Source organism: Pongo pygmaeus, chromosome X (genome assembly GCF_028885625.2).
Source record: "Pongo pygmaeus isolate AG05252 chromosome X, NHGRI_mPonPyg2-v2.0_pri, whole genome shotgun sequence".
Lineage (NCBI taxonomy): Eukaryota > Metazoa > Chordata > Mammalia > Primates > Hominidae > Pongo > Pongo pygmaeus.
In genome coordinates this window covers 133,133,423-133,157,329 of record NC_072396.2, presented here as the reverse complement: position 1 = coordinate 133,157,329, position 23,907 = coordinate 133,133,423, and the positions used below count along the sequence as shown (strand labels likewise).

The 23,907-nt window shown below is 36.6% G+C and overlaps 1 pseudogene; it reads right to left on the bottom strand.

The window, feature by feature from the left end:
• Window positions 1-392: 392 nt before the first annotated feature.
• On the bottom strand, window positions 393-21,939 carry LOC129024195 (keratin, type I cytoskeletal 18-like; annotated as a pseudogene).
• Between the last annotated feature and the right edge of the window lie 1,968 nt (window positions 21,940-23,907).

The window sequence follows — 23,907 nt, the reverse complement described above, 5'->3', positions numbered from 1 at the left end:
ATATATATATATATATATATATATATATATCTCCAATGATCTCTGAAATTTTTATTATTTTTTTATTTTACTTTAAGTTTTGGGATACCTGTGCTAAACGTGCAGGTTTGTTACATAGGTATACATCTGCCATGGTGGTTTGCTGTACCCATCAACCCATCATCTAGGTTTTAAGCCCCTCATGCATTAGGTATTTGTCCTAATGCTCTCCCTCCCCTTTCCCCCCACCCCCCCGGCAGGCCCCAGTGTGTGATGTTCCCCTCCCTGTGTCCATGTGTTCTCATTGCTCAACTCCCACTTAGGAGTGAGAACATGCGGTATTTGGTATTCTGATCCTGTGTTAGGTTGCTGATGGTGTCCTGCTCCCCAAAGGATACCGTGCTTCTGCTGGCTCAATGTCTCAGAACTTTGGTTTCGTTGGTCTCAGGCACCACTTTGTGGTCCACTATCCCGCGGGTGGTGGTCTTTTGGATGGTTTGCATGAAGTTGCTGCTGTACAGGGCATCACCAAGATTGAAGTCCTTCCTTCTTCCCCCAGGTAGTGGTAGGTGGTGATCTCAGCCTCCAGCTTGACCTTGATGTTCAGCAGGGCCTCGTACTCCTGGGCCTGCTGCTGCCCCTCTGCCCGTGTCTGTGCTAGCTCAGACTCCAGGTGCAGCAGGACCCCACTGAGTTGCTTCATCTGCATGGTGTAGTGGGCCTCCGCTTCCCTCAGGCTGTTCTCCAAGCTAGACTTCGGATTTCTCATAGAGTCCAGGTCAATCTCCAAGGACTGGACTGTATGTCTCAGCTATGTGAGTATCATCTGAGCAACTCTAATCTCAGCAGCCTGCTTGGTGACCACTGTGGTGCTCTCCTCAATCTGCTGGGACCAGTACATGTCCAGCTCCTTTGGGTTCTTCTGAGCCAGCTCGTCGTATTGGGCCCAGGTGTCTGTCTGATCTTGTAGAGGTCCTGAGATTTGGGGGCATTTAACTCCATGGTCAACCCAGAACTGGTAATCTGGGCTTTTAGGCCTTTTACTTCCTCTTCATGGTGCTTCATGAAGAGCAGCTCCTCCTTGAGAGCCTCGATCTCTGTCTCCAGCTGCAGCCAAGTGACACTGGTATCATCAGTGAGCTTGCGGAGCCCATGGATGTCGCTCTCCACAGACTGGTGCATGGCCAGCTCTATGTCATACTTGACTCTAAAGTCATCAACAGCAAGATGGGCATTGTCAATCTGCAGAATGATGTGGGTACTGTCCACAGAATTTGCAAAGATCTGGGCTCTCCAGTCCTCCAGGGTCTTGAAGTAATGTCCCCAGTCTGTGACCTAGGATCCCTTCTCCAGGCGATCCCGGATTTTGCTCTCCTGCTTCTGATTCTCTGACTCCAGGCCCCTCACTCTGTCCAGGTAGGAGGCCAGGCAGTTAACTGTTCAGGTCTTGCATGGTCTCCTTCTCATTGTGGATGCCCCCCATTCCTACCAGACCCCTAGCCATCCCCGCGGCCAGGCAACTAGACTGCAGGCCGCCCTGGAAGCTGGTGGAGTGGGACACGGAGATCTGGGAACCCGAGGCCCCAGCACCTGCATAGACACTGGCTGTGCTGCTGACCGGCAGGACGCCGCAGCTGGGAAGCTGGACTGAGCCCAGGGACTGGTAAATGATGGAGTAGGTGGTGGAGTGAGTGGTGAAGCTCACCCTGTCCAGGGAGGAGAGTGAGAGGAGAGGACTCAGGTTTTGCTGACCCAGAGGATATATTTTTAATGGTTATAAACACTGCCAAATTTTCTTCAAAAACACCATGACCAATTTGTACTATGTTGTTTAGAAGTGCCCATTGCTCTGCATCATTACCAATATTGGACATTATTATTTCACATTTTCCAATCTATTTTCTACTCTCCTCGTTAATACCATAATAGGTTTTATATAACATAACTAGTTTTGATGTCTGGTAGAGCATGTCCTCCTTTTGTATGCTTTCTCACTTGTAGGATGAGACTAATAGCGGTATCTTCTTCATAGGGCTGTTATAAAATTTAGAAAGGTAAACAGGAGTCAGATCATGTGCTGTCTGACAGGGTTTGGTAAGGAGTTTGGATTTTATTCTGAGTGAGACATGAATTCAAGGAAGGGTTTTAAACATGAGAATGGTGTGATTTGCTATATGATTTAAAAGATGGTTCTGATTAAGAATTTTGGTGCTGATAAAGTTCAAAAGAGGCCCCACATACTGGTTTGACACCCCTTCTCTCAGAGTCTTTATACAGTGAAATCTCTGCTGGGGTTATCACAAAGAAAAATGGCAGGGAGTAAAGTTGGGCGATTTAACAAATAAAAATACAGGATGCCCAGTTAAATTTGAATTTCATATAAATAGTGATTTTTTAAGTATAAATTCTCCCAAATAATACATGTGGTGCACTTTAACTAAAAAACAATTGTTCACCAGAAATTCAAATTTGACTGGGCACTCTGTGTTTTACCTGGCAAGTGGTTATTACATAAACTATCATGGTTCCTTTTTTCTTCTTCATTTTAAACACAGATTCCATCATCTCTTTCTATTCTGAATTATTATGGGCTTTTCTCTCTCTCTCAGTGTACTCCTTGAAGGCAAGGCTCATATCTAATTCATTCACTGCTTTGCTGAACACAATGCCTGCATGTAGTAGTTACTCAGTAAATATTTGTTGAGTAAAAATTAAGATCTTTAGAAATAAGAGGCAAGGATGACTTTAATAGCCAGTGTTTCAGTTTCCCTTCTGTATTTCAGTGTCAGAGTAATCTGCAAAGAATCTACTGAGAGATGATTTTAATTAGGGCATTTGGCAATCTATAGAACTTGGGATATTAAGAGGAACTGGTCCCCATTGATTAAACTTCCAGCAGGAGGATGACACCTATTAGCTTAAGAGCTCTATTAGTGAGGCTTCTCAGGCTGTGTGGGCTATTCCCTTCTCTGCAGCAGCACCATTTACTCCCTGGTTGCCTCATTCTACTCTGCTTTTGTTTCCAGAAGGAGACAAAATCAAGTCTTTTGAGCATTGGACATCCAGCCTCTCAATTCTTCACAGTTATTTGTCCAAACAGTTTCACCCAGAAGAGTAAAAGGAAACTTGCTGGAATCCGATTTTGTGGGGGTGTGTGTGTGAGGTGTTAAAGTATTTGCCAGTAGATTTTTTTCTTTTTTTTATTTTTATTTTATTATTATTCTACTTTAAGTTTTAGGGTACATGTGCACAATGTGCATGTTAGTTACATATGTATACATCTCTGGGTCTTTACCCTGTTTTTTAAAAAAAATCTTTTACTTTTACTTGACATGTAATAATTGTACATATTTATGGGATACAGAGTAATGTTTCCACATGTGCACACAATGTATCATTCATGGCAACATAGATTACCTTGAAGGACATTATGTAAAGTTTGAAATAACCCAAGTACAGAAAGATAAACAGCACATGTTCTTGCTCATCTGTGGGAGCGAAGAAACAATTTCGAGCTCATGGAAGTAGAAAGTAGAATTGTGAATATTAGAGAATGGGAATGGTAGAGAGGAGATGAGGATGGGGAGAGGTTGCTTATCAATGGTTTTATTGTTTAAGTGGAGTAAAAAAAGTCGATTCTAATAACAGTGGCTGAACTATATTGGGAGGGAGCAAAATGAAAGTGATTTTTTTTTCCCCAGGAAAAGCAGCTAATGCTAAATTTCTTGCCTTTAAACATCATGTCAGGGAGGAATGTGGCTGGAATATGGGGTTTTTATCTGCCATTCTCATGCATCATAACATGTATGACACATGACGCCTGAGGGGGGTAATGTTGATGGGGAAAGAAAGTCAAAGGTTCAGGTCAAGCAAGAAGGGGTAAGGATATATGGGTCAATTGTGTGTGTGTGTGTGTGTGTGTGTGTGTGTACCAGCATCAGCACTAGCCAGAGTTTCATCTTCATATCCTTAGTTCCTCCATGAATTTTGGAACGTGCCCTTTAAAATTGGCTGTCTCTCTTTGGGATGAGCAGCTTGTACTTAATTTGAGACTGCCAGTAGCTAAATGTATCATCAAAACTGGGGTGCCTGATGTTTGAGCTGATGTCTTGACACGCACGTGCATAAGGCATTCTATCTTTATTTTATGGAAATCACCAATCACTCTGGTTATTTTGGTCCTTATGTATTTTTAGATTTCTACATTGGTATCACCTTGGTCTTCCTGGTTTAGTTTTCCTCTATTTTTATCTCTTGGATTGTTGGTAGCATCTTAAAAGAGAGGAAGATCCTTATTTGAAGTAGTACTGACTAAATACTGTGGAGTTTACTTTCAGTTTGGGTCCTGAATTTTCACAGCTAGTGATGCAGATAGAGAGTTCTCTTTATGGTTTGTGGGTAACTGCTAAAAGACCCTGAATTGCCCACTTAGACCATGCCCGCTCTCTAATATGAGCTTTGACATTTCACCTGTATGAACAAATTTCGAATAACACTGTAACTAGGCAAGGTGCTATCCCAAGTGTGAATCTCAGGTGTGATTGTTCTGGATTCCATGGATTAGGTGTCCCCTTCTGGATTGCCTGTAAAAAGGGAGCAAACAGAAAAGAATTACTTTATTCTTCTTTCAGGAATAAATCTTTCAGGAATACTAGGAGAAATTTACCGCTGCACCATCACAGCAAGAAAATCTTATATACCTCCCCAAGTAAACAATAAATCAATCAGATAAAACTCAGTAAGGATACAGAAGATTTGAATCACAAAATTAACAAGCTTAATTTAGTGGACATATATAATTTGAATACTGTTCCCAACTAACAGAGAATAGAGATTCTTTTCAAGCATACAGCAAATGGATCATGTCTTATTCCATAAAACAAATTTTAACAAATATCTAAGAGTCAGTATCATACAGATTATATTCTCTAACCAAAATACATTTAGATAAGAAATAAGTAACAAAAATGTAAATTCCCTTATATTTTGAAATTTAAAGCACATTGCTATTTAACTCATGAGTCAAAGAAGAAATTATACAAATTAAAATGCATCTAGTACTTAATGAAAAATTAATGCATGTCTCTGTATAGTGGGGGATTATAGATAAAATGATAAAATAAGTATATAGTAAAAATGCTTATAATACAAATTCTTAAGAGGCTGAAAACTAATAAGTTCAATATCCAAATTAATAATTTTTAAAAAACATTATAACAAAAGCAAATATAGGATATGTAGAGAACAAATAAATGTACGAGTGAAAATTTAAAAGTTCAGGAGTTATATAAAGCAGTAGTTTTCAATACTTATTCAATGTTATGATTACCTGGATATTTTTTAAAAATACAAATATTTAGGCCTCATCCCAGGCCATTACATCAGAACTTCTATGTATATGCCTTAACACATGGCTTTTTTAAAATTATACTTTAAGCTCTAGGTTACATGTGTACAACGTGCAGGTTTGTTACATATGTATACATGTGCCATGTTGGTGTGCTGCACCCATTAACTCGTCATTTACATTAGATATATCTCTTAATGCTATCCCTCCCCCCTCCCCCCACCCCATGACAGGCCCCGGTGTGCAATGTTCCCTATCCTGTGTCCAAGTGTTCTCATTGTTCAATTCCCACCTATGAGTGAGAACATGCAGTGTTTGGTTTTCTGTCCTTGTGATAGTTTGCTGAGAATGATGGTTTCCAGCTTCATCCATGTCCCTACAAAGGACATGAACTCATCCTTTTTTATGGCTGCATAGTATTCCATGGTGTATATGTGCCACATTTTCTTGACATTTGGGTTGGTTCCAAGTCTTTGCTATTGTGAATAGTGCCACAATAAATATACGTGTGCATGTGTTTTTATAGCAGCATGATTTATAATCCTTTGGGTATATACCCAGTAATTTAAAAAGCTTCCTAAGTTGATTCTAGTGTATAGGAAGGGTTGAGAACAACTGAATAAAGAGAATAAACTGAGACTATGGTATTTTTAAAAGGACTAACATGGTAATTTTAAAAGGACTAAAAATATTGTCAGATTTTTGCCAATATTGATTAAAATCAAAGACAGAAGGTACAGAATGCAGTAAAAATACAGAAAAACTAGAGAAAACCACAGATTCAGTATATATTGAAATGAAATTGAATAATATTGTGAATGACCTCATGACAATGATTTTGAAATGTGGATGAAAAGCAGAATTTTCTAAAAAAATAAAACTTATCAAAAAGGCTCAGGTAGTAATAGAAAGTCTGAATTATTAAAGTCTTCCTCAAAAGAAAACACACATACCCACATAACTTAAAATTGTAAACTATGAAATATTTAAGCACGATATAATTGCAATCTCTCACAGAAAATAGAAAAATAAGGAGTACCCCAAACTCATTTATAAGGCTATTCATAACCTCATCAGGAAAAGAGATAAGGATAATATAAGGAAGAGGCACTACAGATTGTATCACTCATTAACATAGATATAAAAATAAAAAACAAAACATCAGTAAACTAAATTAAGCAATGTATAAAAAGAATAATACATCATAAGTACCTTAAGTTTTTCTCTAGGAATTCAATGATAGTTTTTTTAATGCAATTTACCACTATCAGTTTTAAGAATTAAAGCCACATTATCAAAGAATTAGACTAAATTTAATTTCCATTTATAATAAAAGCTCAATATAAATAACTCTTAGCAAACTACGAATATAAAAATACTTTCTCCACCTGATAATGAGTATCTGCAAAATACCTTTAGCAAAACTTGTAATTAATCATGAACCATTAGAAGCATTTTTTTTCTTTTTTTTTGAGACAGAGTCTCGCTCTGTCACCCAGGCTGGAGTGCATTGGCGCTGTCTCGGCTCACTGCAAGCTCTGCCTCCCGGGTTCACGCCATTCTCCTGCCTCAGCCTCCCGAGTAGCTGGGACTACAGGCGCCAGCCACCACGCCTGGCTATTTTTTTGTATTTTTAATAGAGACGAGGTTTCACCGTGTTAGCCAGGATGGTCTCGATCTCCTGACCTCGTGATCCGCCTGCCTCGGTCTCCCAAAGTCCTGGGATTACAGGCATGAGCCACCGCGCCCAGCCTAGAAGCATTCTTTTAAAATCAGAATAAAAGATAAATGATGTCCATGATCACCACTTTTAATCAATTATACAGGTGATCCTACCCAGTGCAATAAAGCATATAAATAAAGTTATATGGATTAGAAAGATTAAAAGAAAAATGTCATTATTGGCAGGTAAAATGATTATCTATTTAATTCTTTGAAAAAGAAGACTATATTTATCAGAATTAACAAGAAGTTAGCCAGGTTGTTGAACACAAGATCAATGTACAAAAATCGAGACACCTGCACTTCCAGACACCAACAACAAACAATTAGGAAATGTGACTAATTAAAATAAATCTACAATTTAAAATGGTGACTTTTAGTTAAAATTTTGTATTGAATCTAATTAAAAATGTGTAATATATTTACAACAAATTTAGGATTTGTTTTAGTCATTAAATTGAGCGATTTATCTTCTTGTTGATGGAAAGGAAATCTCAGTTTTGTACACATTTCACTTCTTTCCAAATTGATCAATCCCAATAAAAACCCAGGAAAAAAATTCAGAAGATATTTTTATGGAGCCTAAAATGCTGAGTATAAATTTATATGGAATAATATATTATGGGAAATGATATGGAAAAAGTTATATGAATATTCAAGACACATTTGAACAAGAAGGAAAAGAAAGTGGAGATTATACTCCTACTCAGGCATCAAGACTTGCATTATAAAAAGTGTATTAATTAGACCTTTTGGTAGCAGTACAGGGTAATCACATAGACCAATAGAACAGAACTGAGGATCCAAAAATATACCCGGATTCATATGATCTTGATCTATGGCAAAGCTGCGTTATACTCATATTGGTGAGTAAAAGTGGGAGGGTACTCACATAATGGTGCTAGAACATTTGAATCTTTACATGGAAAAAAATAAATTATATCCTTTACATAATTCACACACAAAAAAACCTAGTTAAAGACTTAAATGGGTAAAGAAAACTTTAAAACTCCCAGAAGAATATATAGATTTTGTCCACTTTGGCATAGGGAAGGATTTTTTTAAACATGACACAAAAAACACAAATCATAAAGAAGATTGATACATTTGGTGACATTAAAATAAGAACTTTGGATCACTGGATTAATGTTAGTTAGCTGAATAGGGGTTTCCAGTGCTAATTTCTTCATAATAACATCAATTAGAACAACCAACCACATAGGAAAATCTTCACAAGCACTAAAGAATCCAGATGAAATATTATAAGCACCTGGATAAAGCACAGAAATAAGAAAAAATGCATTAAAAATAATTGGGAGAACATTTTCACATTAACCACATCATCCCCTTCCCAAGCCTGGGCAACGCAGAGAGAGATACCCTTCTTGTGGGTGAAACAGAGCACAGTGAGTACCGAACTTCTCCAAAGATCCCAGCACCAGGCCCATTTCAGTGAACCCCACTGCCAGGCCCCCCCGCTGCAGACCCAGGCTCCGGGGCTACCTCAGCACCAGGCTGGACTTGGAAAAGGAAGAAAGAAACAAATGTACTACAAAATAGAAAACAATTAGCAAAATAACAGTAATAAGTCCTTTTCTATTAATAATTAAATGTAAACAGATTAAATTCTTCAATCACAAAACATAAAGTGTTTGAATAGTTAAATAAACATGATGCAAGTATATATAACCTAAGAGAGACTCACTTTAAAGACATAGGCTGAAAGAAAAAGGTATTCCATGCAAATGGTAACCAAGTAAGAAATACACTTTAAGTTAAAATCTGTCATAAGAGTAAAAGAAGGTCATTATATAATGATAAAGGGTTCAATTCATCAACAAGATATAACATTTGTAAATATATATGCACCCAATATTAGAGCACCTAAATATATAAAGCAAATATTAACACATGTAAGGGAGAAATAGACATCAATACAATAATGGTAGGAAACTTCAATACTACACTTTCAAAAATGGATAGAACATCAAGACAGAAAATCAATACGGAAACAGTGTACTTGAACAGCATTATAGACCAAATAGACCTAACACACATATATAGAGCATTCAATTTAACACAGCAAAATACACATTCTTTTCAAGCACATACAGGACATTATCCAGGATAGATCATGTGTCAGGCCACAAAACAAGTCTTTACAAATTTATGAAGATCGAAATCATACCAAGTATCTTTTCAGACCACAATGGTCTGAAATTAGAAATCAATAGCAGAAGGAAATTGGAAAATTCATAAATAAGTGAAAAGTAAACAACACACTCTTGAACAACCTATGGGTCAAAGAAGAAATCAAAAGAGAAATTCAAAAATACCTTGAGAGAAACAAAACAGAAACACAGCATACCATAATTTATGGGATGCAGCAAAAGCAGTTCTAAGAGATAAGTCCATAGTGATAAATGGGTCTATTAAGAGAAAAAAGAGAAGGGTTTCAAATAAACAATCTAATTTTACACATTAAGGAACCATACAAAAGCAAATTAAGCCCAAAGTAAGCAGAAGAAAGGGATAAAGATCAGAGCAGAAATAAATGAAAGAGAAAAATAAACAATAGAAAAATATCAATAAGATTGAGTTGGCTTTTTTGAGAACACAAGCAAAATGGCCAAACCTTTAGCTAGACAAACTAAGAAAAAAAGACTCAAATAAATAAAATCATAAAAGAAAGAGAAGACATTACAATTGATACTGCAGAACAATACACATACACACACACACACACAATGGAGTATTTTTCAGTCTTACAAAATAAAAATAAAATTCTGTGTTTTAAAACAGCATGGATGAACCTGGAGGATGTTATGCTAAGTGAAATAAGCCAGACACAAAAAGACAAATACTGCATGATCTCACTTCTATGTGAAATCTTAAAAAGTTCAACTAATAGAAGCAGAGAGTAGAATGGTGGTGACTAAAGATTAGCGGGTGGGAGAAATGGGGAGGTGTTAGTCAAAGAGTACAAAGTTTCAGTTTTGCAGGATGAATAAGTACTGAGGACTTAATAAATATTGATGTAACTGTAGTTAACAATATTGTATTGTATATTTGAAATCTGTTAAGAGAGTAGATCTTTTTTTTTATTGACACGTAATGAGTACACATTTATGGGGTACATGTGATATTTTGGTACATACATATAATGTGTAATGATCTAATTAGAGTATTTAAAATAGCCATTGCCTTGAACATTTATAATTTTTTTGTGTTGGGAATATTTCAAATCTTCTCTTCTAGCTATTTTGGAATATACAATAAATTGTTAACTATAGTCAGCCTACTGTTCTATCAAAACAGTATGGAGGTTTCTCAAAAAAACGAAACATAGAACTACCATATGATCCAGCAATCACACTACTGGGCATTTATCTAAAGGAAAGGAAATTGTTATATCAAAGGGAAACCTGCACCCCTATGTTTATTGCAGCGCTATTCACAATAGCCAAGATAGGGAATCAACCCAAGTGCCCATCAACGGATGAATGGACAAAGAAAATGTGGTATATATACACAATGGAATACCATTTAGTCATACAAAATAATGAAATCCTGTCATTTTCAGCAACATGGATGGAACTGGAAGTCATTATATTAAATAAAATAAGCCAGGCATAGAAAGATGAATACAACATGTTCTCGTGTTCTCACTTATGTGTAGGAGTTATAAAATTTGATCTCATGGAGGTAGACAGTAGAATGGTAGTTAGCTGAGGCTGGGGAGGGTTGGGGGAATGAAGAGAGATGGTTAATGGGTACAAACATACAGTTAGATAGAAGAAATAAGTTCTAGTGTCCTCAAGTGCTTTTAGATAGTTATTTTATTTTTTCCCCAGAGTTTATAATTGCTAGCTATGGGAGGTTTGGTTCAATGTGACTTACTTTGCCATTACTGGAAGTAACAGCTATGGGAGGTTTGGTTCAATGTGACTTACTTTGCCATTACTGGAAGTAAAACATGTACTATGTCTTTAATTATGAAAAGAATGAGCCACTGACTTTCTTGCCTGAAGAAGTTGAATGCAATTTAATTGTGAAAGTGAGGGCTGTCTACTTCAGTCAACATAGATAATACAAATAGGGATGAATTCTTTAGTTACCATAGGCAAAACATGTTTCATATGTAAATCTATACATTTAGAAAAGTGAGACATTAATTTAAATAACTCATGTTCTTACCAGAATGCCTTGATTCAAAATATGTGAGCTCTTATAACAAATTATTGGAATTGACTTTCCTCCACAGCATACAGTGTCTTAAACCATAGCATGTTCCCTTCAGCTACACTCTCAGCTGAAATAACTTTGCATATGTGTGTATACACACATATGTATGTGTGAGGTATGCACATATAATATATAGGGATACATTTTCAAAGGAAAAGGTAATCTTATAAACATCTCTTTGCAACATGCCTTTTTCATATAACAGCATATTTTCCAAGTAAGAGAACACATTTCTAACATGTAATTTTTTTTATTATACTTTAAGTTCTGGGATACACGTGCAGAATGTGCAGGTTTGTTACATAGTTATACACGTGCCATGGTGGTTTGCTGCACCCATCAACCTGTCATGTACATTAGGTATTTCTCCTAATGCTATCCCTCCCCTAGCCCCTCACCCCCCGACAGGCCCCATTGTGTGATATTCCCCTCCCTGTGTCCATGTGTTCTCATTGTTCGACTCCCACTTACGAGTGAGAACACGTGGTGTTTGGTTTTCTGTTCCTGTGTTAGTTTGCTGAGAATGATGATTTCCAGCTTCATCCTTGACCGCGCAAAGGACATGAACTCATTCTTTTTTATGGCTGCATAGTATTCCATGGTGTATATGTGCCACATTTTCTTTATCCAGTCTATCATTGATGGGCGCTTGGGTTGGTTCCAAGTCTTTGCTATTGTGAATAGGGCTGCAATAAACATACGTGTGCAGGTGTCTTTATAGCAGAATGATTTATAATCCTGTGGGTATATACCCAGTAATGGGATTGCTGGGTCAAATGGTATTTCTTCTTCTAGATCCTTGAGGAATCGCTACACTGTCTTCCACAATGGCTAAACTAATTTACACTCCCACCAAGAGTGTAAATGTATTCCTATTTCTTCACACATTCTCCAGCATCTGTTCTTTCCTGACTTTTTAATGATCGCCATTCTAACTGGCGTGAGATGGTATCTCATTGTGGTTTTGATTTGAGTTTCTCTAATGACCAGTGATGATTAGCTATTTTTCAAATATTTGTTGGCCACATAAATGTCTTCTTTTGAGAAGTTCATATCCTTTGCCCACTTTTTGATGGGGATGTTTGATTTTTTCTTGTAAATTTGTTTAAGTTCCTTGTAGATTCTTGATATTAGCCCTTTGTCAGATGGATAGATTGCAGAGTAGATCTTAAATGTTCTCACCACTTGCAAAAAAAATGTTACTTTGTGAGGTGATAGATATGTTAATTAGCTTGTTTGTGGTAATTATTTCACAATGTATATGCATATTAAAACATTTTATGAAGTATGTTGTATACTTTAAACATATACAGTTTTTGTTTGTCAATTATACGTCAATAAAACTGGGGGAAAAATCACTGTTGATCATCAAAAGACATCTTCATGAAAATAAAATGATAAGCCATAAACTGGAGAATATATTTGCAACACACCACACTGACAAAATATGAGAAGCCAGAAATATAAATAATTGTCCCGAATTAAAAAAAAGGACAAACATTTCAATAGAAAAATGGGCTAAAGACTTAGGGAGACACATCACAGGATAGGAAAAACAAGTGTCAAATAAAGGTATGAAGAGACCACAATAAGACCCTAGTTCACAATGAGATACAACCCTCTGAAATGGCTAAAATGAAAAAGTCTGACACCATAAAATGTTGGCAAGACTTTGGAACTACTATAACTCATACATTGCTGGTAAGAGTGTGAAGTATAAAATGACTTTAGAAACTTTTTTGGCAGATTTTACTCCCTCACTCAGCAGTTACACTACTAGGTACTTAAGCAAGAGAAATAAAAACATTTGTCCACACCAAGCTCTGTATAAGAATGGTCCTAGCAGTTGTCTTAGCCCTTTTGGACTGCTATAAAAAATTACCACAGACTGGTTGGCTTAAACATAAAATATTAATTTCTCATAATTCTGGAGTCTGGAAATCAGAGATCACAGTGCCAGCATGATCAGATTCTGATGAGGACTCTTCTCTGTTGCACACTTCTGACTTCTTACTGTACCCTCACATAACCAAAAGAAAGCTAAACAGCATCCTTGGGCATGTTTTTATGAGGACATTAATGCCAATCATGAAGGCTCCACCCTCATGACCCAATTACCTCCTCCAAATCTCACCTCCTAATATTACCACATGGAGGGTTACAATTCTAACATATGAATTTTGAGGGGACACAAATATTCAGTCCATAACAGCAGATTAATTAATAAAAACATCAAACTAGAAATAGTCCAGATATCTGTTACTAGGAGAATAGACAAACTGTCTTCATACAATGGAATACTACTCGTCACTAAAAAGTAAAGTATCAATGATATATACAAGACATGGATAAATCTCAAAAATATAGTGAGTAAAAAATGGCAGACATGAGAGCATATATACTGTACGATTTTATTCATACTAAGTTCTACAACTTCTGGCCCCGGGTGCAGGGACTGGGGAGAGGATTCAAAAGGGACAAAAGGAAACTTTTGGAGGCAATAGACTGTTTTATATCTGGATAGGGATCTGGGTCACACAGCTGTAAGCATTTGTCAAAAATGAAAGTACTTTACACTTAAGGGTCTGTGCATTTTACTGCATGTAAATTATTCCCCAATTTTAAAGTCTTATAAATGCTGAAAGTGATTATGTTGCAGAAATAAAAAAAAATCAGAAAGTTACTTGAGGCTTAGGATAAAAATTTCAGTGAAAGCATCATGCACAGATTTTTAAAAAACTGGATCTTAAACAACTTAGAAGAAAATATAATGTGACTCAAAAAATGGCTCGGTTTTGGTAAAAAAAAATATGCCAATGACGTGAAGAGTTGAAATAAAATTATTTCATGAAAAAATGAATAAAAGCTTAGTCTCATTAGTCATCAGGAAAATAAAAACTATGTCCTCAATTAGACATCATTTTAAATCTACAGATTGGCAAACATATTTAAGCCTGATAATGTCACTGTTGGTGAAGTTGTATAGCTATGAGTATCTTTTATATACTCATAAATATAAAAGTGTATATTGATATGGTTTTATTTGATAATAATTTGGTATTCATTAGTGATTTTGAAGATATGTATACCCTGTGATCCAATAATTCTACCATATATATTCTAGAAATACTACCACATATATTCTAGAAATACATGTTTAGTAGTTTTTCACCTCTCCCAGAATAAAAGCCCAAATTCTAACAATTACCTAAAAGGTTCTACAGAATCTATTCTGCCCACCTTCTCATTACCTGTCTGACTTCATGTCCTTTGACTCTCTTCTTTGCTTACTCAGCTCCAACCTCAGAACCTTCTCTGCTGTTTTCTTAACACTCTAGAAATGCTTCTATCTTAGGACTTGTGCATTTGTTGCTAATCTCTGAAACACTCTTCACCAAGAGGAGAGTGACTTGCTCCCTCATCTACTTCAGGATTTTACTCAAATATCACTTTCTCAGTAAGCCTTACCCTGACCACTCTCTTTTAAAATTATACCCTGCCTATACTCCCTAACCCCTTTTCCTGCTCTAAATTTATCCATAGCACTTAGCACCATCTAATATGCTGTTTTCCCCCACTGCAATATAAACTCCTTGAAGCCAGACATTTTTGTCTGCTGCTTTACTACTGAAATCCATGGGCCCAGACTAGTTTCTGGTCCATTGTAAAAGCTCAATGACTCTCTACTGAATGAATGCTTGTATAATGGTATTGCTTTTTTAATAGTCTTTATTTTTAGAGCAGTTTTAGGTTCACAGAAAAACTGAACAGAAAGTACAGAGTTCCCATACACTCCGTCTCCACACATGCATAGCCTCTTCCACCGCTAACATCCCTCACCAGAGTGGTACACTTGTTACCATCGACAAGCCTGCATTGACACATCATTATCACCCAAAGTCCATAGTTTACATTAGGATTTGCCCTTGATGTTGTACATTCTACGGGTTTCGATACTGTATAATGACATGTATCTTTCATTGTAGTATTATACATAATTGTTTCACTGCCTTATAATTCCTCAATGCTGTATTTATCCTTCCCTCCTCCAACAACATTGTTTTATTAGCAAACATCTGGAAACAACCCAAATATCCATTGACAGGAGAATAGTAAATAAAACATGGTGTTTACTGTGTGAATACACAGTAAAATACTATACAGTTGTAAAAAAAAAAGGATCAACTATGACAATACATATCAGCATGAATGAATCTTACAAATATAATGTAAGTAAAAAAAAGTCACATAAGAATGCATATGTGATTACATTTACATAAATTAAAACCTGTAAAACTTGAAATGTATTTTTAGGGCTGCATATGAATTTAGTAAAATTTTAAAGGAATGAAATGATGATCGACAAATTTTAGGATACTGGCTACCTCAGTGTGGGGGTGGGGGGTCAGAGAGGTCAAAAACCTTCTGTTATTGTGATCCCTGGAACTAACTGAGTTCCTGTTCCTTTAGGTTCTGGCTTTTTAACTGTTCCTTTCATTCCATAATACACTATTTCAATAAATTCTATTTCTTGCTTTAAATTAATCCTTATATTTGACATATATATTCTGCTTTTACATTTGCTACACAACTGGTATGGTGCAGTATTATCTGCTTCTGCATGTAAGATCTCAGAAAGAAAGGAAATACTAACTAGGGCATAAATCCTTTAATTTGTCTTTTAGTGGCCATTATGAATGGTAAAATTATTTGAAGTGAGATGGTTTTATCATATTTTCCTTTTATTTTTGGTCGTTGAAACCATCCTACACCACTGCTTGAGTCCCCGGGGCAGTGCTAATAATTCAGGATAGTCTTTCAGTTAATTTAGTCTAGTTTTGCAGGTGCTGTTAGAAAAAAACCAGCGGGCTTGGATAAAATTGCCCTGTAGATGCTAGCTAGCCATGATGTTATCAGCTTTTTGAGGGTATTCAGAATAACAGATGAGATAATAGTAGGTTTTTAAAATCCCAGTTTAGATCTCATTTTGCTGTATTTGACTCCAGTGATTTTGCAGAAGCTGTTATGACTCAGCTCTGTCTCTTAAAAACTCCCCTCCCTTCTTCTCTTCCTCCATTTTCTCAGCAAATGAAATCTCTTTCCCTCCTTCTTTCTCTCCCCTTTTTTCTCTCTCACACACAAGAAGAGAAAAGCCAAAACATCATCATATATATAGGGAACATATCTGAAGCCATCTTTGGTGCAAGAGAAAAGCTCAACTTCCAGCCAATTGATGGCAGATTGTAGAAACACATGCCGGGCCTTTGTATTAACCCAGGGGACATTATGCTAAGTGAAATAAGCCAGACACAGAAAGATGAATGGTATGTGACTCACTTATATGTGGAATGTAAAAAAGGTAAATTTATGAAAGCATAGAGTAGAATGGTGGTTACTAGGGGTAAAGGGGGCCAGGGTGGAGGTAGGGAATAGGAAGATGTTGGTCAAAGGATACAAGTTTCAGTTGGTAGAATGAATAACTTCTAGAAATCTAAAGTATGACATGAGGTATATAGTTAATAATACTGTATTTTATAGTTGAAATTGCTAAGAGACCAAATCTTAAGTGTTCTCGCCACAAAAAGAAAGATAGCTATGTAAAGGGATAGATATGTTAATCATCTTGTTTATCATAATCAACTCTAACTAGCTCATTTCACAGATAAGAAAACTAAGATATAAACAGATTTATAGTTTACCCAAGATCATATAGCTAGATAATAGCTATAATCTCACGATCTTGGATCTGCACATGCTGTTCCTATTTTCCAAAAATACTCTTTTTCGGTATCTTTTCTTGGCTCCCTCAGATGTATTCTTCTGGAGCAGAGGTGGTCAAACTATGGCCCATGAACCCAATTCAGATAGCAGGCTGTTTTTGTAAATAAAGTTTTATTGGAACATAGCCATGGCCATTCATTTCTTATTGTCTATGGCTGTTTTTGCACCACGGTAGCAAAGTTGAGTAATTGTGACAGAGACCATATGGTCTGCAAAGCATAAACTATTTACTACTTGGCTGTTTACAGAAAAAGTTTGCCAACCACTGACCTGGAGCCTACAGTCTGTTCTAACTTAGCCAAACAGAGACAGTCTATGCCTTCTCTTACCTCTAACAACTAACTGCATGAAATCAGAAGAAACAAAAAAGTGAGGAAAGTGAGGGTGATGACATGTTTTGTGACTTCCTGCCAGCACAGTGAATCCTTGAAATGGCCCTTTTCCAATTAGCCCTTTCCTTGCTTGCCAGCTTCCAAGTCACTCCAGGCTGCTAACACCTCCCCCTACCCACCATTTGCCAGGCCATCTGCATATAATCAGTCTCCTTAGTAATAATTCTAGCAAGATTTCTGTTCACTCTTAGCCTAGCTTCTGATTTTTTAAAGGCTCCTCGTCCTTTTTTTTTTTTTTTATCACAAGACATTTGAAAAACACAGATATTCAAAATGTCACAATATTTATTTTAATGGAGAAGAGAAGGTGCTTTTTCACAGAAAGCCAGCCTCCAGATAATGAACTGCCTCATTTGCCTTGTGTCCTGTGGGATATTTTGCACTAAATGCAGAGGTAGTCCTGATGACACTGATCAGTGTCCCAAAGCCTCTGAAAGCTCAAGGGAATATTCCTGTACGTTTTGCAAGCAGTTGTTTAGTCCTGGTCCCTGACTAGGGAAGGACTTTGGGAGAGGAGTGGGTGAGGATTTACAGGGCTACATTTAAGTGATAAATGTGTTTTATTCAGGGCCTGTGGCATTCTTTTAGGGATATATAATAAACCTTAACAATACTTTTCAATATTGTTAGCTAATATTAATTGAGCACTTACTGTCTGACAAATTATTTGCTACATATTTACCATGGAGAATAGGGATTATTTTCCTCCACATTTTGTAGGTGATAAAATTGAGACTCAGAAAAATCAGGTGACTTCCCCAAGGTCACACAAGTAATAAGTGATGGAGTCAGAATTTATACCTAGATTTGTCTGATTCCAATGTCTTTTAACTACTTCAGTAGCTGCCTTTTTAATGGGAAATATTTCAAAACTTTTAATACTAACATGCAGAAGCAAAAAACAATCTTTCTCTGAGGCCAGATGAGTAGCTCCAGGAGGAGTAGTGTGTGTGTGTAAAGTCTATGCCAAAATCTTTAACTGGCTGGTCTTCTACACATAAGACATTCAGATTATAGGCAAAGGTGGGTTGCATTTACAATAGCTGTGATAAATCAATTCAATCACCATATTCGGACCATCTATTATGCACCAGGAACTGTGTCCTAGTCATCTAGAGATGTTAAAAATACAGTTGTTTTTCTCAAGGAGTTTACAGATTGTCTTAGAAGAACAGCTATTGATAATTAACAAATATTTGTTGAATAAAAGAATGAAGCATTGTGAATATTACACTGTCTGAGAAAGACATTTACCTAGCCTCCTAAATCTCCTAGTCCAGTTGGTGAGGAAACCTAGAATGTGCAAATTCACAAAGATCTGAGATAGCCTGATGTGTTAAGGGATTTATAGGCAGTTCCATACTTCGAGGGTGAAAGAGGTGACAAAGAATGTACCTGGACACATTGAGAAAACAGAGAGTGATTTTTTTCATATAACCAGAATTTATTGAGTATAATTTCTGCAGGGCCCTGAAGTGTGATATGTGGGAGGCATGAGAAATAGAAGAAATTGCTGTGGAACCCTACTCTCAAGGTAATAGTCCGCTTCTGGAGAGAAAAACAACTAAGGCATATAAATAAGAATATGCATGTGTGGCCCAAACTGAAAGTTTGAGTCCTGAAGATGTATGAGTAAGGGTGTGATCAGTAGAAAAGGTAATTTTGCAATTGCACATTGAAAGGAAAAGGCTGTTCCAATTAGAAAATGCCCACTGGTTTCCAACGTGTAAGCCATAGACATCTTGGGAAGAGGAAAAGCATTGCATTATTGCAAGGGACCAAGGATGTATTTGAGGACCAAGCACTGTCTGTGGACTGAATAAGTAACATATATGGTTACTTTATGTGCTACCATTGATTAAATAAATGCATGTCGCTTCCGTGATTAATAAAGTACAAGTTGATGGGAAAGTATTATTCAGTTCAATCACTATTTACTAGCATAGATTTTCTCAATTAAATGGTATTTGGCAGAGAATAGTTTCACAAACATGTTGTTAAAGGTCTTTAGATTTCTAAAACATTGGAAACCACAGGTTTTAAGGAAGCAGAAGAGTAATGTTTTCTCTGTGTTACTGCTCTGTGTGGCTCTGGCTGGGTACTGGCCTGATAATGAGATATGGCAAAGAGATAATTGTTGGAATTATTATAGCAGCATAGATGACATGTCACAGTAAATATCTCAGAGGAAAGAGCTTTCATGACCAAGTTAATCATAAGCAAACATGAAAGGGAGAATAGCATGATATTTTTTTCTTATAAAAGGTAATATTTTCTCTTCAAGTTGAAGAAAGTGATTCAGAACTCTTTCAAGAACTAAAGAGAAGGTGAAACTCCATGCAGAGAAGAATGAGATGGTAATTTGGAGAGGCAATGATAGGCTGATACCAAGGCTTAGATGTTTTCAAGGGTAAGTTATTTTTTTTCCAAGATTTCCTCCAATTCCCACTCCCAAAGGGAAATCCTCAGAGGGAAAAATAATGGAGAACCCTCAGCTCCCTTCTTCTCCAAATTGCAAATTGGGTGATAAAGGGAATTAGGATAAGCCATGCTTTCTCAGGACTTTGGACTTCTAAATTACACTTTGGATGAGGAGAAAAGTTCATTTGTAAAAGGGGCTTTCCTTACTTGAATAGAAATTTACCCATGCCTTACTCTTTCCCCTCTTTTCCTAGTCTCCTACTTACCTCATTTTATGTCATAACACTTATTTTTTTTGTTGTTTTTATTCCTGTCTTTTCTCCTCTTCTACTTTTGTTTCCTCCTTCATCTTCCTCTTCCTTTTCTCCGCTTTTTTTCTAGGAGTGTTAAGAAAGTCTCTCTTTTTCTCTGTCTCTTCTTTTGTCTCTGTCTCTCTGTGTAAGGGCTAACGACTTGGAAGAAGACTTAGGAAGAAGAGAGGGATCTTTTCAGTTATTTTTCATTTCAACCTCAGACAGAAAGATGTCGCAGTCCCCTCGTGTGCCAAATAGAAGCATTTTGGACCTAAGTCTTAAGTTGCAGTTTTTGAAATTTAGATAATATTATATCCGAAGCCTAGCCCATATTCTGTTGGAAGTTCATTGCCCTCCCATTTCATTTCCTGGAAATTAAAAGGGACTCACATTTTATTATTAGTTCCAGTTCTGATGTTTTGCTTCTAATGAGTTTTCATTCATACTGGCCTCTTTCTCCTTCCATTGTTTTTTTCTTTCCTTTCCTTTGTTCCACACCAGCCCAGAATTGGGGGCTTAGCCACATTTCTTTGATTTTCACAACACATACTCACCCATATGAGCTTTTTGTGTTTGGGGAATTGAAGGAGGCTTATTTCACAGCATCACAAATGTCCTTTTACCTCTCTCCCTTACCACAAACTCTTATTAAATTTTTATGCAGGAAAGTTAAACTTGCTCTATTTTAAGCTTTTTCTTTCTAATGCAGGTTCTCCTGATCTCACCTTTTATGCCCAATCGACTATCAAGTTATTTTGTAACAAATATTATTGCTTCTTCTCTGAGGAATTCTGTCCAGTTATTAAAATAACATTTTCTTCCTGATATAATAATAGTTAAAAGGATATCTTTTACCTAGGAGTTCTGCAAAGCCCCCCCGAGGAGCCACTAAGGGACTGGGGAGGAGAGGGAGGCTCAGGCAGCAGGGCTCCACACATCCACAGCCCTGCTTCAACCGGACTAGCTTCACTTTGATCTGTCTTACATATTTGATTTCTTGACCATTTGGGGTAAAAAGAAAAGCTTCCATTCCTAAAATAAAATGTGAAAACCACTGCTTTAATAGATGAAACTTGTTAGCCCTAAAAGATAGCATGAACTGGATATATATAAATATGTTTCAAAAGAAGAAAAAGAACATCAAGGGTATCATATCTACAATATTCACTGGAAAAGGATTCAAAGAAAATTAGAATGCTTAGGAGTTATGGCAATTCCACAAGGTTGACAAAAAGGAAGATAATCAGATCCTATGATGGCTAAATTCTTGTTAATTTGGACTCCAGGGCATGATGGCATTTCTGGGAAGAGAAGCCCTTTCTGTTTGTGGCTGACTTTGGAGTACTGGTGTATAGTGTTTGTATGGGACAGGAAGCCTTGCCAAGCGGGCAATTAAAGATAGAGCTATACTTCAGAAGCTCAGCTCTTAGTTTCCTATATTTATTTTCCCGTGGATGTGAATGATGAAGAGTTTGGCTTTTGAGTATAGGATGATTTTAGTATTTGATGCCATGCTACATATACTCCCCTGATCTTGACAGTGCCTGACAATGTGAGAAAGGACTCCAGCTGTCTCTCAGATGGATTGGTTTGATATGTACTGCTGTCATTTAAGAAAAATAAAATTTTATGAATTATGCATTTCTTCTTCTGATTAACTGTTGTGATTAATTTTAAAACAACTGGTGAATTTCATAGGACTTACCAGAAATCTGTGGCATTTTGACTTGTTCTTCACATTGAGGTCATTTGTGCACATCTTATATCATTTATGAACTGTTTTTCCCTTTAAAGTAGGAGTTCTAATGGTATATTACTAAGGGTGTGATCAATAAGGAAGGTAATTTTGCAACTCCATATTGAAAGGAAAAGGCTGTTCCGGTTAACACAAAGGTCGTGTTTGATTCATGTTTGTGTCCTCCCCAGTACTGGCAGGTACTAAATGTGCAGAAATAATGTATTTAATTTAATTGGCGGCAAATTGGACCTTAGCCCATTATGGCATTTCATATTTTAAGAAAGGTGTCTTGTTGAAAATAAGTTCAGACTGGTAGGAAATAAAGAGGAAGGGAATTGACAATTTTATAAATTAACAATGTGCTACACATGGTCCTCAGAATCTTGTCCAAATCTTCTCATTTATTGTGCTTATATACTAATGTCTCAGGTTTCATGATAGGCATTTGTGTCTTAGGTATTTGGCAAAGAAGACATAGTGTTGGATTCTTGTTCATTCTAACATGTAGACTCTATGATTCAAAAAGTTTCATTTTGTCTTTGCTGCTATGATGTTATCAGGGTTTCTTTATGGGCTGTGGCCAGAGGGATACAACTTCAACTCTGTCCTCAGTAGTGAGTTTATATACCATATTTTCTGACTATTTTCACTGGATTTGAGATCTAATTTGCTATAGGTTTGTTGTTATTATAGTTCATAGTGTGTTAAAGAGACAAGAAACATACAAATAACCTTGGTTCTATAGGTGTGAAATAGACTTGAAAGATAGCCTCTTTCAGACTCACATCTTCCCCTTCGTGCATCTCTAACAAGTCTTCACTTCCTAGTTCCTCTGTGATCATATCCCAGATCAGATTAGAGATTTCCCTAAGTTTACCTTGCCATCGAAGGGACTGGTGACTCTATCCTGCAGGTAATTCCTTCTCCAGCTTGTGAAAAACAATATCGGAAGCTTGGGGCTCTTGAGCTTCATAGCTCTATCTCTTTACGGTTCTCAGCATTATAGACATCTTCTTTTGGTGGTAGCCTCCTCCTTTTTATTTTGTTTTCCCTCTATACAGAGGCCCGAGCCCCTTTTATCTTTTGTTTTGCTAGCTACTGGCAGCCCTTCAATCCAATCAGTCTAGTTAAACATGCAACACTACTTGTTTACTTCTCTAAATTGCTCCATGTAAATCACAGAATTGTGAGAAGGCCACATATTGAACAGAAGGCTAGCAAAGAGGACCTAGACAATGGGTAGAACATTTCTCCCCAGCAGGTGAATTCAGATATGAAAATCTGGATTTATGCAACAATAAATCAAGGGAATTGTTTTCACTTTACAGAAGGATTCACCATGGGGTTCCTTTAAATAGCTGGTTCACTTAGTGTATGTTACAATGGTATTGTATTATTAAAAAAATCAAATCTAAGTGAAAGTTTTTAGAAAATAGGCGATTATTATGATGCCTGGTAAATGTTATAGATTTTTCTTTTCCTTGAAAATAAATTTTAAAAATAGGTCCAGAGTTAATATATATGGCATGGCAATATAATAATCCTGAGGGGAGTTAGGATGTTCAGTTTGATCAGTATTCCTCCCCATAAGCCACTTGCAGCAGAAACACCTGTGATGCTTTTAAAATGTAGACTCTTGATGAGAAAGGCCTACGAATTTGTATTTTAACAAAGTCTTCCAGGTAATTTTAATTTACATTAAAGTTTTCAAGAACTACTGGACTAGATATTTTTCTGTTTGAATCTTTCTTGCCTGTCTTTCCTGGGCTTTAAGGTCATGTATTATAGCTTGTGACCCAAACTGTTTTAATTGTTTTATCAGTGAGGAAATAGAGATACTAACATTGAGATACTAAAGAAGGGAATATTAGGAGCAGGGATGGTGATGGTGATAAACTTATGTTAGTGTGTATTTATGTGTGTAGGCAAATGTCTAAAAACATATAAGGAAAAAGCTGGAGAATAATCTTATGTACATGGTTTTTACTT